General features: G+C 42.3%; 1 long non-coding RNA gene across 2 annotated transcripts; it reads right to left on the reverse strand.

Annotated features, from left to right (window-relative positions):
- Nucleotides 1-2,207: 2,207 nt before the first annotated feature.
- On the reverse strand, nt 2,208-12,655 carry LOC142254253 (uncharacterized). Of its 2 annotated transcripts, none has more exons than XR_012727215.1 (4): nt 12,612-12,655; nt 7,540-7,608; nt 3,944-4,050; nt 2,208-2,386 (listed from the first exon to the last, which is right to left on the reverse strand). It is a non-coding gene; the product is annotated as an uncharacterized LOC142254253 (long non-coding RNA). The 2 variants fall into 2 exon arrangements; XR_012727214.1 differs by having other exon boundaries at nt 3,847-4,050.
- Nucleotides 12,656-12,946: the final 291 nt, after the last annotated feature.

Consider the following 12,946-nt stretch of genomic DNA (forward strand, 5'->3'; position numbering starts at 1 on the left):
GGCAACAAGGATTTCTGGTTAGCATGGTGTGCCTACCTGGAGTGTGGGGTGTGGTGGTGTTGTGACCCGTGTCCCCTGGCTTGCCCAGGGCAACACATAGACACCACCGCTGCGGTGAAAGTATGGGGGCTCCCGGGAGCGGTGTAATGGCGCAGCTAGGTGTTGACCCCTCCGTGGATAGGGGGTGTTGGTCCCGGGGCCCGGTTGGCGAGGGCCGGGGTGCAGGGTGAAGTGTTGCGGTGCAGTGTAGTGCCTGATGGCACTGTTGTACTCACTATGACACAAGACATTGGAGTCTCTGGTAAACCAAACGGAGTGATGAATGGGGCCCGCAGCCGGCTGGAGCTTCTCCCAGAATAGGTTGGTGGTTTCCGCCTTTCTCCTGCACCTCTGTGTGTAAATGTTTGACTCCTATGCCTAGACACCGGTAGTCCGCTCCCCGACTTGTATATGCCATAGGAGACAGTTTGCCCGCAGACGCTGGCCCTTTGGGTCTCTCTGCCTTGGTGGTGGCTTTACCCTGTATGGTTGGGCTGTTGTCTTCTAACGGGGCTTGTGTGGGAAAGGTCCTAAAGTCCAGTCCGCAATCAGTTGATTTGACTCGGCCCTGTCGGTTCAGGGCTTTGTACTGGGTCTGAGTACCCCTCCTGGTGCTACGGTTTCCAATCGGTTCCCCAGTTCGGTACCGGCGGGCCACCGCCCGACTCCGGTCCCTACGGTTTCACCGGCTGTAATCCCGGCTCCTGCAGGCGGCCACCACCGTCTGCCTCCTTGCCAATGGCGACTGGGCTCTGACCCAGCCATCTGGTAGTCTCTTGGCAGGTCTGGACACAGGACTGCCCGTGAACTTGTCTACTCTCTACCTCCTCCAGAATACTCTCTTCCTCAACTTGAACCTCACTCAGTGTTTTCCTGCCTCCAGGCCTGTGAACTCCTTGGTGGGCAGAGCTAACCGCCTGGCTCCGCCCCCTGGTGTGGACATGAAACCTGGAGAGTGGTGACAAGGTTTTTAGTTTGACTGATGTCACCTAATCGGGAGGGGGTGTGGTGTTGTGTGTGACTACCTGGGACGACCTGATTAGTCCAGGGCGTCACATGCGCGCCTGTGTTTCTGCACAATAGGTGACCAGGATGGAACATGCTATAAGTTGTGGAACGGCTTTTCTGCATTCCGGTAATTGCCTAGGGGAAATCTTGCTTTGCTAGACAAGTAAATTAGTTTACAAGCACACTCCCAGAACGGATTGTTCTCGTAAACCAAGATTCCACTGTATAATGAAAGAGCCGGTCTGTACTGAGATGTTAATATCTTGTGAGAAACCAAGTTTGAAACCTGTCACAGACAGTGTTTGAAATGTGTTACAAGTAGAGTACATGTAGTTTTTAACCATTGTGGACTTGTCTTTAATAACTTTGGACACAGAACCCACAGTGTGAACTATAGGATGATAAGGTAGCATGTGGCCAAGAAACACCGATGGGAGAAAGTAAAATGCTGGCGTGGGGACACAGAGCCCCTCACTCACGATTGTCTCCCTAGTGTCACTGATGTTGCCAGTTATTAGGAGGCTTGTGACTTAGACTCTGGAGATTACATGTGTTTTCCTTTCCTTTGTGTATTAAGGGTTAATGCCAGTTTTATTGCCAGCAGCTTTCTAGCAGTCCATGTCAGGTGCATGCTGTTACCATGACCTTCATCTTCAAATAGTCGCAATATCCATCAACCTTTGCTCTTGATAGAATCCATTCTGTCCTGGCCACCTAGGTGGAAGGAACTGCTGGGATTCTGACCAGAGCAGATCCATCTGCTGCCTCAGAGACTGGCTGCAGTCGTGTAGTTGGTGTTTGTATCCTTTTTCCCCCTGTTTGTCTCCCTTCCCTTCATGTTGTATTAGTGCAGAGGTGGGACTAGTGTTCCTCACTGGCCATCTCACTAGTGAGTGTGAGTATAGGGCTTTGCAATGACATTAGGTATCCTGATAAGCGACATGGTGAAAGAAACCATATAGGGCTGGCTACAGAGTGCAGGGGACAGTGAGTGCAGGAGATGTCCCATCCTCCCTAGTGGCAGGGCCCATTGTTGTTAAAGTGCCCCCCTTTATATGAAGTGTTTTAGTAGTGTACCATACGTCCGTACGTCTGATCAAAACTGTCACGCCGTGCAATTGGACTTCTCCCACTCCAAGTGGACCCAGGCATTCTTACACAATCATTTTTATTGAACTGGTTAATACATGTTTATAACCAGTTATCCCATTGAAGTTCAGTTTATTTGTATTTGGACAGAGTACTCAGCAGCCAGGAATTTAATCCAAGTTATTTCAATATTTTTGTATTCACTGGGGAATTGATCGGCCAGGACCTCATTGAGGGTGTTTGACATCATCTAAAAGAGAAAGAAATTGTCATTAGAAATCGAAATAGCAGAAAATGAATATTAGTTGTGCATTATCTGCTTTATTATAGGGATTTTTTTGGTAACAGCGCTATCTGCTGGTGATTTTATGTATTTGTTCAGTTCAGTTTGTAATGTATTATTATGGGAGAGCTCCTAGTACATTATTGGTAATTTCTGTTGCATTATGGTCCTGTTTTGTCCCAAAAATGAGCTGCCATTTTTCCTCTTCACTTCTGATGTCGCCCTACCGCTGGCTGTTGGGTCCACATACACACATGTGGTCAAAATTGTTGGTTCCCCTCGTTTAATGAACGAAAAACCCACAATGGTCACAGAAATAACTTAAATCTGACAAAAGTAATAAAAAAGCTATGAAAATGAACAAATGAAAGGTAGACATTGCTGCTTGACTGCACTATTGAAGATGCGTCCTCCCCGTCTTTAACCAAAACGCCCCCTGCTTCCTAACTTTAACCATTTTTCTCAGAGTTCTCCCCCCCCCCAATAAACACAGGACACCAGCTTGGATAAATCGGCCAAATCGGCCTTTATTAAAAATAGCATTTATAAGTGCATCTTATAATCTGAAACATAGGATATATACAGTGGGTACGGAAAGTATTCAGACCCCTTTAAATGTTTCACTCTTTGCTTCATTACAGCCATTTGGTAAGTACAAAAAAGTTTTGGTTTTTTTCTCATTAATGTACACTCTGCTCCCCATCCCTCATCTTGATAGAAAAAAACAGAAATGTAGAAATTTTTGTAAATTTGTTAAACAAGAATAATTGAAATATCACATGGTCATAAGTATTCAACCCTTTGGTCAGACACTCATATGTAAGTCACATGCTGTCCATTTCCTTGTGATCCTCCTTGAGATGGTTCCCCTCCTTCATTGGAGTCCAGCTGTGTGTAATTAAACTGATAGGACGTGATTTGGAAAGGCGCACACCTGTCTATATAAGAGCTCACAGCTCACACTGCATGTCACACCAAATGAGAATCATGAGGTCAAAGGAACTGCCCAAGGAGCTCAAACAGAATTGTGGCAAGGCACAAATCTGGCCAAGGTTACAAAAGAATTTCTGAAGTCCTCAAGGTTCCTAAGAACACATTGGCCTCCATAATCCTTAAATGGAAGAAGTTTGGGACCACCAGAACTCTTCCTAGACCTGGCCGTCCAGCCAAAGTGAATAATCGTGGGAGACGCAAATTTGCAAAAATTTCTACATTTCTGTTTTTTTCTGTCAATATGGGGTGCAGAGTTTACATTACTGAGAAAAAAAATGAACATTTTTGAATTTACCAAATGGCTGCAATGAAACAAAGAGTGAAAAATGTAAAGGGGTCTGAATACTTTCCGTACCCACTGTACATAGTAGAATAGTAACCCATAAACTAGTTTTGATAAATCTTTCCCCTAGCAGTTTGAATGAACTACTGACTTTGAAGTTGCCAGGATTCGCCCAGATGTTCTGGGGTTGCAGGTCATTGGGGGGGACAGAGCACCATCAAGGTCATCAAAGTGCTGGGCAGCATTACCAATGGCATTAATAATTTTTCCTCCATAGTTGCGGAGATCCTGGGAGCCGTGGCTCAGGTCAATGTGGCTGAAGTAGGTTGTGGTCTGAGGGAAACTCAGGAACAGACTACAGGAGGAGCAGAAAGGGTATGGTTATGTATGTATGTATATATATATATATATATATATATATAAAAAAAACTGCATAGGTGGATGGATAGTGATTACAAAGCTATGGGGATTAAGATATCTAACTCAGTAATAAATGCAATTACTTTCTAAAAATACAAAAGGGTTCTAGGTATGATACCTTTATTGACACAATGTACAGTCATATGAAAAAGTTTGGGCACCCCTATTAATGTTAACCTTTTTTCTAACAATATAACAATTTGGGATTTTGCAGCAGCTATTTCAGTTTCATATATCTAATAACTGATGGACTGAGTAATATTTCTGGATTGAAATGAGGTTTATTGTACTAACAGAAAATGTGCAATCCGCATTTAAACAAAATTTGACTGGTGCAAAAGTATGTGCACCCTTATCAATTTCTTGATTTGAACACTCCTAACTAATTTTTACTGACTTACTAAAGCACTAAATTGGTTTTGTAACCTCATTGAGCTTTGAACTTCATAGGCAGGTGTATCCAATCATGAGAAAAGGTACAATATATATATATATATATATATATATATATATATACACAGTTAGGTCCAGAAATATTTGGACAGTGACACAATTTTCGCGAGTTGGGCTCTGCATGCCACCACATTGGATTTGAAATGAAATCTCTACAACAGAATTCAAGTGCAGATTGTAACGTTTAATTTGAAGGTTTGAACAAAAATATCTGATAGAAATTGTAGGAATTGTCACATTTCTTTACAAACACTCCACATTTTAGGAGGTCAAAAGTAATTGGACAAATAAACCAAACCCCAACAAAATATTTTTTTTTTCAATATTTTGTTGCGAATCCTTTGGAGGCAATCACTGCCTTAAGTCTGGAACCCATGGACATCACCAAACGCTGTGTTTCCTCCTTCTTAATGCTTTGCCAGGCCTTTACAGCCGCAGCCTTCAGGTCTTGCTTGTTTGTGGGTCTTTTCGTCTTAAGTCTGGATTTGAGCAAGTGAAATGCATGCTCAATTGGGTTAAGATCTGGTGATTGACTTGGCCATTGCAGAATGTTCCACTTTTTTGCACTCATGAACTCCTGGGTAGCTTTGGTTGTATGCTTGGGGTCATTGTCCATCTGTACTATGAAGCGCCGTCCGATCAACTTTGCGGCATTTGGCTGAATCTGGGCTGAAAGTATATCCCGGTACACTTCAGAATTCATCCGGCTACTCTTGTCTGCTGTTATGTCATCAATAAACACAAGTGACCCAGTGCCATTGAAAGCCATGCATGCCCATGCCATCACGTTGCCTCCACCATGTTTTACAGAGGATGTGGTGTGCCTTGGATCATGTGCCGTTCCCTTTCTTCTCCAAGCTTTTTTCTTCCCATCATTCTGGTACAGGTTGATCTTTGTCTCATCTGTCCATAGAATACTTTTCCAGAACTGAGCTGGCTTCATGAGGTGTTTTTCAGCAAATTTAACTCTGGCCTGTCTATTTTTGGAATTGATGAATGGTTTGCATCTAGATGTGAACCCTTTGTATTTACTTTCATGGAGTCTTCTCTTTACTGTTGACTTAGAGACAGATACACCTACTTCACTGCGAGTGTTCTGGACTTCAGTTGATGTTGTGAACGGGTTCTTCTTCACCAAAGAAAGTATGCGGCGATCATCCACCACTGTTGTCATCCGTGGACGCCCAGGCCTTTTTGAGTTCCCAAGCTCACCAGTCAATTCCTTTTTTCTCAGGATGTACCCGACTGTGGATTTTGCTACTCCAAGCATGTCTGCTATCTCTCTGATGGATTTTTTCTTTTTTTTCAGCCTCAGGATGTTCTACTTCACCTCAATTGAGAGTTCCTTAGACCGCATGTTGTCTGGTCACAGCAACAACTTCCAAATGCGAAACCACACACCTGTAATCAACCCCAGACCTTTTAACTACTTCGTTGATTACAGGTTAACGAGGGAGACGCCTTCAGAGTTAATTGCAGCCCTTAGAGTCCCTTGTCCAATTACTTTTGGTCCCTTGAAAAAGAGGAGGCTATGCATTACAGAGCTATGATTCCTAAACCCTTTCTCCGATTTGGATGTGAAAACTCTCATATTGCAGCTGGGAGTGTGCACTTTCAGCCCATATTATATATATAATTGTATTTCTGAACATGTTTTTGTAAACAGCTAAAATAACAAAACTTGTGTCACTGTCCAAATATTTCTGGCCCTGACTGTATACTAGCTGTACTATCCGGCTTCGCCCGGGTTAATAACAGTTGTTAACAAAATAGAATGTATTAACAAAAATGTATTCTGCACACAAATCCACAAAACAAATAGATAGAAATGTAATTATTAAAAGGCAAAAACTAAGCTAATAGAAGCATTTCACAACATATATTTTAACACCTGTGAGACTCATGTGGGATTAGTGGATGAGGGCAGGTATATCTCACCCCGGTATCGGTCCTATGTGACTTAGCCTGGTCAGGATCACCTGGCTACTAATGGATTAATGGGATGTGAAGGACGGAGGTAAAAGGAATCTGGGAAGTTGGGGGAGGGTCTCCATCTGGGCAACACAGTAAGCCTGTCTGTGTAGGAGACACTCGTAAGTTGGAGCAATGCTTGATGTCTGTATGGTTTAGCTGGAAGGGAGAAGCCCTCCAGTTGGTAGTTAGGATATCATCCTGTATAGTTAGCGCCGGACAGGCAAGGATTTATTTTGTTGGTGTTTTTTTCTTTTGTTTATGCTTCACTGCAATAAACCTGACCAAGCGTCAGTTACACCTTGAATTCGGCTGTCTGCCTGAAGTGAATACGTGCCCTTTGAACCTAGCAAAGGCGATCCCAGAGCGTGTTATCACACACCACAGATATTCCACACCGATTTAACCAAATCGGCAAAGTAATATGCTCCATCTGTCTCTTTCCAGGTCTGTCTCTTTCCAGGTCTGTCTCTTTCCAGGTCTGTCTCTTTCCCTGTCTGTCTCTTTCCCCGTATATATATATACACTACAGTTCAAAAATTTAGGGTCACTTAGATATTTCCTTATTTTTGAAAGAAAAGCGCATTTTTTTCAATGAAGCTAACATTAAATTAAACAGAAATCCCCTCTATACATTGTTAATGTGGTAAATGACTATTCTAGCTGCAAACGTCTGGTTTTTAATGCAATATTTACATAGGTGTATAGAGGCCCATTTCCAACAACCACCACTCCAGTGTTCTAATGGTACATTGTGTTTGCTAACTGTGTTAGAAGGCTAATGGATGTTTAGAAATTCCTTGAAAACCCTTGTGCAAGTATGTTAGCACAGCTGAAAACAGTTTTGCTGATTAGAGAAGCTATAAAACTGTCCTTCCTTTGAGCTAGTTGAGAATCTGGAGCATAACATTTGTTGGTTCCATTCAAGATATCCAGAAAAAGAGAACTTTCATGTGAAACTCAACAGTCTATTCTTGTTTATTTATGCAAAAATACTGACCTTTTGAAATTCAGATTGTTCCTTCAGACCAGATAGGTTTTGTACCTGGTAGGAAAGCTTCTGATGGCACTAGAAGGATGATTAATTTAATAACAGCAATTGAAATCTATAAGATACCATCAGAATTTCTATCGCTTGACGCAGAAATCATGTTTGACCAAGTAAATTGGGAATATATATCCAACACTTTAAACAAATTTGTTTTTCAGGGTCAAATATTTTAGTCAATTATGGTATTATATAACTGTCCGTCTGTCTCTATTTTACCAGTAATCATTCTTCTATATATTTTAAAATAATAAATGGTACTAGACAGAGTTATTATTTTCCTCCAATACAGTTTACTATCATTATGGAGCCCCTAGCCAAGGCCATTAGATCTAATAGCCACATTAAAGGCATTCCAGGCAATATAAGATTATACACAGATGATACAATCGTTACACTCTCTCAGACCTAATAAACACTCTGTGAGGAATCATTATAATTATAGAAACTTTCTTTCATTTCTTACTAGAAAATAAACATGAAGAAATCTAAAATATTGAGGGGTTTTTTCTAGATCCAGACCTTCAAGACAGACCAGCTGGGAAAAAAATTGTCATGGTGTGTCTGCAGGATAGCAAGGGACAGGGGTTCTTCTATACTGTCCCTCACGCTAGGGGACCCTAGGCTATCCCTGACTTCAGGATTACACTTGAAGGTAGAGATGCCGGAGTCTCGGTCCTTATTAATCTCCTGACCAGATCTAATTTGTTACCATTTTCAGGGAAGGAAAGGGCAGGTGAGTAATGGAAAGACTGATTAAGACAGACATCGGAAAAACAAAACTCAGACACACTGCAAACTCACAGAAATAAAAAGTAAAAGTCTAAGAAAAAAAGAGCAGGAAGGCAGCAACAAAAAGACAATAAGGGTTAACACCACAACCGCTGACAGCAATAATGCGCAACAATCACCAGTAAGTCTGGATCACAACACCTCACCAGAACAGTATAGGTAAACTATAGCTGGCATTAATGGAATAGTGCAGCCAGCATATATAGGAGGGGAGTGAACGTGAGTGGCTCCCCACAGCATATGATAATAAGAGATTAACAAGCACTTCAGCAGAGATTAACTCTTGTTAGCCAGCCTATGTCTGTGGGTCAACGTCCGCGTCTCCCTGCGCTGGTCAGAAGCATCAGAGACGTTAGCAGACACAGTGCCAGAATTTGGAGTTTCCAACCATCCTGCCGCCACCATGACAGTTGTCAATGCAATCTGCTTGTGACAAGAATTCAAGTTTCAATTGACAGATAATAACATAACATACAGTGGTACCTCGCTTAACGAGTAACCAAGCTACTGAGAATTTCTCTTAACAAGCAAAGCTTTCTGTAAATTTGTAACTTGGTTCCGTACATCCACCGCGCTCTAACCGGCTCTCGCAGTCCACACAACACAAACAAGCACGCACAAACAAACACAAACAAACACGCACGCACACACATACAGTATTATGCTCACCTTACCTTCAATTCCATCGCCGGTCTCATGGTTCTTGTAGTTCGCCAGTACATTGCAACGAGGGAGGAATCCTTGCGGCGAACTAGAAGATCCAGGAGGCCGGCGATGGATCGGAAGGTAAAGTGAGCATAATATGTGTACCTTCCGTTCCATCGCCGGTCTCCTGGGTCCTGTAGTTCGCCGGTATAGGCTGTGTATCGGCAAACATCACGGCGAAGCAGGAACTTCCTCTGTCAGACGCTACTCAAAGGCAGCGCGCTGACCAATCAGAGGCAAGCGGCTCCTGCCTTTGACGTCAGCGCTCTGGGTGCGGAAGTTCCTCCCTCGTCGTGATGATAACCCGATACACAGCCCGTACTAGCAAACAGCAAGTCCCAGGAGACCGGTGATGAAACGGAAGGTAAGGTGAGCATAATGTGTTTGTGCGTGCTTGTGTGTGTTTGTGTGTGTGTTTGTGCGTGCTTGTGTGTGTTTGTGTGTGTTTGTGTGTGTTTGTGTGTGTTTGTGTGAGTTTGTGTGTGTTTGAACGTGTTTGTATGTGTTTGTGTGTGTTTGTACATGTCTGGAATGGCACAATGGGGGATCAGGATGGGACATTTAACAAGTTGTGGAACGAATTGTCTGCATTGCAATGATTTCCTATGGGAAATCTTGCTTTGCTGAACGAGTACCTTGGTTAACAAGCACACTCCCAGAACGGATTGTTCTCGTTAACCAAGGTTCCACTATATTTAGATATTCTACTCACTAATCTAGAGAACTTAATTGTAGAAAATAATCTTTCTTACTTTTTCAAAGAAATACAAGATCAAATAAATGAGTAAGTCTAATAATATTCGGTTAGGGAAAAATATTTTGTATAAAATGATTATTCTTCCTAAAGTTCAATATCTCTTTAATCATTCAAAAAAACTTGTATATTAAAACTTCAAAACAATTACAGCATTTCTTTTAATTTGGAATAAAAAAAACCTCCCAGGATAGCTAAGCATGTTTTATATAAACATAAGAAAAAAAGTTCCTAACCTTGAAGCTTATCAGCTGACCAATATTATCAAAGAAAGCAAAATATGGCTATTGGATAACAATAATGATTCCTAAAAAGAACTAGAAATATTTTTAAATTATAATCAACCATTGCAATCCTAATTAACTTCACATTTATTGATTCTTCATTTGAATCTCCCTTAAATTTCTATAATAAAAGATACTATTCTGTCCTGGAAAAAAATAGAAAGCGTATCAAAAAGCAGCACACAACGAGTAGCCTTGGAAAAGATTCCTCTGTCGTTATTTGAAATTGCTTTTCCTAAAATGTCTTTAAGAAACTGGAAAGAACGAGGAATTTTATATTTTTCTTCTTTAAAAAGGGATGAAAAGAAAATCTCTTTCATTACCTTTCAGGAACTTGAAAAAAAACATAATATTCCCGATACTGAATTTTTATTATTTTTATTGGAGATAAGAATATATAATTACACAAAATTTAAACTTGTTCTTTCACTTCTTAAAGATGTGTTTGCTCTTATGTGTAACTTTACTAATCACACTCTATGGAAGACTGGAGAACTGTATTTATAACTTCCAAGTGGAAACAAAGCAGAAACAAAAAGTTTTGGCAAATGTTTCAGACATAATAGAGTTTCGATACATACAGCCTTTGAATTCTCTATAGCTTTAAGAAACAATAATCTTTTCAAATATACGAAGAGATGGCAATATTGGAATAACGTCTTTCCTTCATAGCCAAGTTCACCATGGTCAGGATCAGATGAAACTAAGAAAAGGAACCTTGTAAAACAATAAAAGACTTTACTATCATTAGTTGATTACCATTATAGAACAAATTGTACTTTCATTAACTTAGTTACAAATGGACTCATTCTTCTCATTCTTTTGTTTAGAGTGTAAGGGTGGCTTTGCACGTTGCGACATCGCAAGCCGATGCTGCGATGTCGCACGCGATAGTCCCCGCCCCCGTCGCAGGTACAATATCGTGTGATAGCTGGCGTAGCGAACATTATCGCTACGCCCGCTTCACACGCACTCACCAGCCCTGCGACCGTTGCTCTGGGCGGCGACCCGCCTCCTTCCTAAGGGGGCGGGTCATGCGGCGTCATAGCGACGTCACACGGCAGGTGGCCAATAGCGGCGGAGGGGCGGAGATGAGCAGGATGTAAACATCCCGCCCACCTCCTTCCTTCTGCATATCCTACGGAAGCCGATGTATGCTGCCGCAGGAGCGAGGAACAACATCGGACCGTCGCGTCAGCGTAATTATGGATTACGCCGACTCTGCACCGATGATACGATTACGACGATTTTGCGCTCGTTAATCGTATCATCTAGGCTTTACACACTACGATGTCGCATGCGATGCCGGATGTGCGTCACTTTCAATTTGACCCCACCGACATCGCACCTGTGATGTCGTAGTGTGCAAAGCCCGCCTAAAGCTTTACATGCTACGATATCGTTAATGAATTATCGTCGGGGTCACTGTGTTTGTGACGCACATCCGGCGTCATTAACAATATCGCAGTGTGGGACACTTATGAGCGACCTTAAATGATCGCAAAAGCGGTCAAAATCGTTTGCCGCGGAGAGGTCGTCCTGAAACCAAAAATTGTTTTCTGCTTATTAGCGATGTTGTTAACCGTTCCTACGGCAGCACACATCGCTGTGTGTGACACCGCAGGAGCGACGAACATCTCCTTACCTGCCTCCACCAGCAATACGGAAGGAAGGAGGTGGGCGGGATGTTACGTCCCACTCATCTCCGCCTCTCCGCTTCTATTGGACGGCTGCCGCGTGACGTCGCTGTGACGCCGCATGACCCGCCCCTTTAGAAAGGAGGCGGTTCACCGGCCAGAGCGACGTCGTAGGGCAGGTAAGTCTGTGTGACGGGGGAAAGCGAGGTTGTGCGGCACGGTCAGCGATTTGCTCATGTCGCACAACCGACGGGGGCAGGTACGATCGCTTGCGATCTCGCTAGCGAGATCGCAGGGTGTAAAGCCCGCTTAACACCTCATCTCTCAGTAAGACCTTTGGAGTTATTACCCTCCTTGTATTGTTGAGTTTTTGTTTATTTTCCAGAGTTCATTTCATACCTAAATTCTAATAATTACAATCTTTGCTTTACTTGCCACAATCCCAATAATGGTATTTTATTTTTGACATTACACTTATAGGCAATTCCATCACAGGCAGTGTTTCCAGTTAATATTTAGGAAAGACAATGCTGGCAATACTATCCTACAATCTACCGGTTGCCATACGCAACATGCTACCAATCCTATTCCCTACGGGGAATTCACAGGAGCGAGGGGCATTGCTCAGACCACTCTACCTTCTTACAGGAAAGTAATATTATCAGTGATAGATTATTGGCTAGGGGCTACCATAGAGGTAAAATTCAGACTGTGTGTAATAAAATAAAACTTAAATTCATTGATGATACAATACAAAAACATGCCCTGATAAACATAGCTCCAGGATAACATTCTCTACACTTTTTAGTCCACAGTTCACTAAAATAAGAGACAAAGTCTTACGATATTTACCTGTGGTGAACCGGGACGATATTCTGCATCACATTATCAGTGGCGGTTGTAGTTGTATAGCCAGAAAAGGGCGTTCCCTTGAGAACATTGTGTCTCCTAGTATGGCACGAATTTCAGGTCCATCTCCAAACTGGTTAAACATGAATGTACTTTTGAAATGTGCCAGAAACTAGATGTAGGTTTGCTGATTGGAAAAAATATTATTTTTCACTCCATGGGAGAGAACATAGAAAAAATACATTTATTAACTGTAAATCACATCATGTAGTATATTGCAACTGGTGCCAGTCTACTAGAAGATTGTGCAAGGTAAGCCATAGAAGACCTAGAACCAC

The sequence above is a fragment of the Anomaloglossus baeobatrachus genome, chromosome 10 (assembly GCF_048569485.1).
Source record: "Anomaloglossus baeobatrachus isolate aAnoBae1 chromosome 10, aAnoBae1.hap1, whole genome shotgun sequence".
Lineage (NCBI taxonomy): Eukaryota > Metazoa > Chordata > Amphibia > Anura > Aromobatidae > Anomaloglossus > Anomaloglossus baeobatrachus.